Consider the following 5,526-nt stretch of genomic DNA (forward strand, 5'->3'; position numbering starts at 1 on the left):
AGTGTCATGGGACTCTCTTATAAATGCTCTCCTGTATACGTCGCATGCCCTGATTTCCAGAGAGCCGTAGACTTCGCTCAGAATGTCTGAATTATCTTTAATCCGCTGCCCAGCTGGGACAGGCTCGCAGACTTGGTGGCATGCAACCTCTCCATTGGAGCGAAAATGCCAACAGCCTGTATCCTGCGAGCATGGCCTGTCGAGATGACGGGTCATAATGTCCCAGAGCCTGTTCCGAAACGTCCAAAACAAAGCTCTAAGCACACTTTCTTCTGAAAATGCAGCAGAGGCAGTTTATTTATTGAATGGTCGGGCGCCAAATGTTGTCATTAGCAAACACCTGCAAGTGTCTGAAGCCGCAAGCTTTTCGTTAAGAAATGCATTTCTTTTCCCTCAGTACACGACCAGGCGCTGACATTTATAATATAATTTATCCTTTTTGCGCTGCATAGTAGAAGCAGTGTGTTTAGACTTCCTTCTGTTAAGATTCCAAACAGTTGGTCACATGATTAATAATACTACTCCGCTTCTTCTCCTAATCCTTGCCTCCTGTCTCTAAACGAAGCAGCCAGACATGTGCGTGGCTCCATTTTGTGAGCTCCTCGCGGACAGATGTGAACAGTCAAGCTCTGCGCCGACACGGGCAGTTGATCAACGACCTCTGTCAGCACGTGATTAATCTATATTCTGGAGGAGAGAGAAAAAAAGACCAAATAATGGATGAGAAGGGAACAGGGGGAATAAAGAAAGAAAAACAGTCAGCACATGTGGCACGCGGTACTGGGTTACCTACCGCTGACATCGGTCCTGAGGTGTGAATACTGGGTGAAGAGAAGTCGCTCTGTGCCTCTCAGCCTTCATGCCACCAGATCCAAGTGCCATTTCTCCTGCCCGAGCACGTTTCAGAAGGCACGCAGGGGACAGCCAGAGACAAAAAAGGCAACAAGCCACAAACGCGTGGTTGAACTTTTTCAAGCGTGAATGAGTCACCTTTCAAAAGTAGTGCCGTGAACATCTTCATTCGCAGAGCAAATGCGCTGCATCCACCGTGTGATTTGAAACAGGCACAGTCATACCCAGCTCACCCCTTATCGTGATGGTTTGCATACTTTTTTTTTGTGCACCCTGGAGGAAATGCACAGGAGTAATGTAATCATGCGACCACTTAACATGTGGCTCGGGGCAGATGGGCTGGGTTTAATTGGGACAGAGTTATAAATAAACTGAATAACTTACTGGGGGTAAAGCCCGGAGAGAACGGACGTTTCTTTACGGCAAGATCTCCACAGTGAGAGCGCAGGAAAGAGCCTGGCTGGGATTGAGAGAGAGAGAGAGAGAGAGAGAGGGGGGGGGCGAGGGAGAAAGAGAGAAACAGAGACAGAGAGATCAACAGACAGACAGACAGAGAGAGAGTGAGAGAGAAATGAAGAGAGAGAGAAAGAGACAGAGCGAGAGAGAGATTAAGAATTGCCACCCTACTTTTCCTGTTTCTGAAATGCAGGCTGAAAGTAGAAGCTTTTGTGGTTTTTTTTTCTAGAGCTAAATATAAACGATGGCTTTGACCTGCAAATGCTTAGCCAAATGTGTTCATTCACAGTACATTTTTTTTTGTCATTTGCAATAACAGTCACTTAGCTGAAAGACAAAGGAAGAGGAAGTGCTAACTGAAGCAAAGGGAGGCAAATGAGGCAGGCCTTACAAACTACTCTGTGGTTTCCCTGTTACTGCTGTCCAATAAATTGCCTTCAAATGGACCCCCCCGAGGCAGGTCCCGTATGCTTACTCTCCCACGGAAAGTGAATTAACATGCATGATCCAAAATCTATGACTTATTCTTAGTCAGAAAATATGCATAAGACTTGAACTTTTTATTTTTCTGTAGAAAAACTGAGACAGGAGACTACCTTACTGCAACCTGTGGCTGACTGAATTCACAGTGTCTGATAATACCAGTTATTACCACATTGTGGGACTTATCTGCAGTGTATTAATATAGCTAGGACTATGTAGCAAATTAAGTAGGGTAAAGTTCAAGAGACAATGTTTAATTTGCAACTATATGATTCCTGACAAAGTTCTGAGTTTCATATGCATGGAACTCAAGGATAGCCACATGCTAGGGATGCTGCAACTTCGCAGCTGACTTTAGATTTTATCTTATGGCATTAACATATTGAACTGTACCCCTGACTAAGGCTCAGTACAATCCCAGTACATTAGAGTGAGTAAAGCTAATGAACCAGTGCCATCACTGAATGCTTATTCTACTCAAGAGTTCTTTCACAAACCCACAGCATTCATATGCTCATCAGCTCCATAATTCCTCTGTATGCAATTGTTGAAGCAAAGCAGATGCTTTACAATACTTTCTAAAGGAGTGTTTTTTAAAGGGATATTTCAAACAAGGCAAAACATTTTTTGGAGAATGATATATCCCCATTGCAAGGAGGACTAGACAAATCAATTCTACAGCAAATGCATTCAGGGCAGTAAATAAAGTAGACCAAGGCCTTTCGACAGTGAGCAAGGTTTACAGTGAACACACTCATTTTATGTTACAATGGATTAAAAGCATAATTCTACAATGACATTTGTACATAGTGTAGCTGACAAATAAATTCTTGTTGCACTGTTAAAATCAGAACATTGTAAATTCATCAGAATGGCAGTCTTATACTGAAGTAATGTCTGGACCTACTTCCCATAAATTTATTTGGTTCCATTGATTTGTGCCACAGCATCTCCTGCAAGTTTTTTTAAACATGGTTGCCAATTGCAATGATTTTAAGATATTTAAGATTTATAAAATAACAAAGAGAAGAGAAAGGTTTCTGCTAGAATTAACACCCTTTTTTTGGTACATTAATTAGTAATTTGGGTGAGGACTACCATTAAATGTATGACAGCTGTCATCCACCTATTGCTGTGTGTGTGTGCGCACCCATCTGCGTGCGTGCATGTATTCTCTAAAGTAGGATAATAGCTGCATTGAAAAAGCTCTGAATATATTTTGTCACAGAATTTAAATAAAATATCTACTGATATTTTGTAAGGACACCAGTGCATTGTTGCCATCATGCACAAGTTTTATAATGAAAGAAAGCAACTGGACTGGAAGTCCGTATTAAAGTGCCTGGCACACAAAAGGGCATTTGCTTGGAAAGAACATACTTCAGTGCATGCAACCATATACCGTCCATTTAACAAATTAGACAGAGCTTTTATTTCACCTTACAATAGACATATATCGTATACACCAAAATAACACAAAGTGTAATGCGTGCAACAATTGCTTAGTGCCTTCAAGTACTGTAAGAACGTCCTCCTTAGTCAACCATACGCTGAAGGCAAGATTGAATTCCCTCTCCTCCATGACTGGACTGACATTTTAAAGTGTGGACTTTGCTAGCATACATGCTAATACAGTGCCCCTGAACTTCTTTCATCGACAGAGTTCCCTTCTCCCTTAAGCTCCTGAACTGATGTCTTTCCTATAATGACAGATAAAGTCAGTTTTCCCTTGCCCATCGTGTGGCTTAATGTTCACACTGCCCTTTATTCACTCAGAGAGTCTGATTTCTGTGCCCCCTGTTTTCAGGTCTTGCTCCTGAACTGTTATGGTATGTCCTTTGTGTTTTGTCAGCACTTTTAAATGTGTACTTAAAATCTGCTAGACATATTCCAGCGCAAGATACTGAGCCTTATCAACCCCCAAATTATTTAAAATTTAACTAACAGTGACAGCATATAATAAATAGTAACTGGTTCAATTAATACATGTCATATTATTATATTGGAAGTAGTAACTTTCCAAGTCTAACAGGCATTTGTGTAAACACCCCACCGACGACACACACTCACACACTTACGTGGGCACACACACATGAACACACACACACACACACACACACACACACACGTTGCAGCGTAAAGGTCAGACTTTGAAGTGCAGGAGGCCATTAAATTTCACTGAACCAAATGAAACCAGAAGGCATTTTGACAAAGACAGCTCGGAGCGAAATTCCTTTGCCAAACCGTTCAATGAAAGGCAAGCCTTAATTGTAATCGAATCAATATGTCATTCTAATTTTCTGCGTTATATCAAGACTTTCGGCTGACCTTGTCCTCTTTCAGTGAGGAAAGATTTTGGGGAGGGGAGGGGAGGGGAGGGGAGGAGATTTTAGCAGAGGTAATTTGCATTAATTTTCCTTTGCATCTAAATCCTAAGTACTGGCTTTTTATTATGAAGGTTAAGAGGCTTTGAGGCCAAAATTAGTCAACGTAGTTTCCTGTTTTACTCTTAAATCGAAAAGCACTGGTACATTCTCAGTCTCTCAGCTACTGAAGAGGGAAAATGCACACTACTGCAGATTCTAATACAAGTTTTGGCTTCATCACATTTTTTTGACAACTGAAAATATATCACACAAACAAGCACCACAAATTCAGTAAAGTAATATGAGTGACTGCATTTTTGTGCTTTCTCCAGTATTAAAATAAAAATTATAATTTAGATATTTGACTCCTTGATTCAGAGTGACTTACAGAGGTGTGGAAAATTACAGGCTCTAAATTGTCCATTAGTGTGTTCTGGAGAAAAGGCGAATGTACCGTTGATATTGAACGCTTTTGTGAGTCTAGTAGAGGGTGCCAGGGTGGTGTTTCAGATGTACTGTAGGCAGACCTAAAATGGTAAATTCCCCTTTTCTAAAGTTTCCTGTGGTAAGTGAATGGTGACATACACAGCTACTTTCTGCAAAGTAGCTGGAGGCCTGTAGTAAGAGCTCCAGCCTCCCCTTCAGGCCCCCCTGGTGATGAGCTGCATCAATCAGAGAGCTCTGTCTGTCATTCTCTCAAGTGACTGTCTGCTTTCCAGCCAGCACAGCTGACTGTTAAAACCCACCTAGACCAGGGCCCAGTGCGGGATTATTCTCAATAAAAAGTTTGATTTTCTTTTGTCTTTGACTGTCTCAACACTGTGCCGTACTGGCAGTATGGAACAAACACATTACCGTGTTATGGCGTATGAAAAATTAATCTCCCTTGTTTTTACAGTCATTCAGAGATTCAGAGTTCTGCAATCTGATCTTTTTTTTGGGGGGGGTGGGGGTTATAGTAAATGTCACGGCATAATAAAATAACAGCAACACGTTATTCCCAGGAAATCCTGTTTTTTGGAAGTGGTGAAATGTGAATGAAAACCATTTCATAAACATGCTATTTTTTTGAAAAATGGCAACACTACCTCAAGGCTCTAATCTAATTCAGTCTCATCATCCAGCCAGCAAGGGTGCCAGCTTTGCAGAAGGAGAGAATCAGAGGCCCATGGTCAGAAATACAGCAGCAGTGGAGTTCTGACACATCAATGTGTGTGTTCGCTAGCGAAAGTGACATCACCCCACAAAGTTTCAATTAGAGTATGATAAGTTCATTTTGCCGTGGACCTTGCTGTTCAGCCTTGCAAACTAATTGTGTCTCTTGTCATATACTGTGACTGGCCAGAATTGCATTTCAAATCCCGCAGCA

The 5,526-nt window shown here is 41.6% G+C and overlaps 1 long non-coding RNA gene across 1 annotated transcript; it reads right to left on the reverse strand.

Moving 5' to 3' along the window:
* Positions 1–316: 316 nt before the first annotated feature.
* Positions 317–1,308, reverse strand: LOC118233087. Its single transcript, XR_004766447.1, has 3 exons — positions 1,237–1,308; positions 794–887; positions 317–687 (listed from the first exon to the last, which is right to left on the reverse strand). It is a non-coding gene; the product is annotated as an uncharacterized LOC118233087 (long non-coding RNA).
* Between the last annotated feature and the right edge of the window lie 4,218 nt (positions 1,309–5,526).

The sequence above is a fragment of the Anguilla anguilla genome, chromosome 8, assembly GCF_013347855.1.
Source record: "Anguilla anguilla isolate fAngAng1 chromosome 8, fAngAng1.pri, whole genome shotgun sequence".
NCBI classification, from domain to species: Eukaryota; Metazoa; Chordata; class Actinopteri; order Anguilliformes; family Anguillidae; genus Anguilla; species Anguilla anguilla.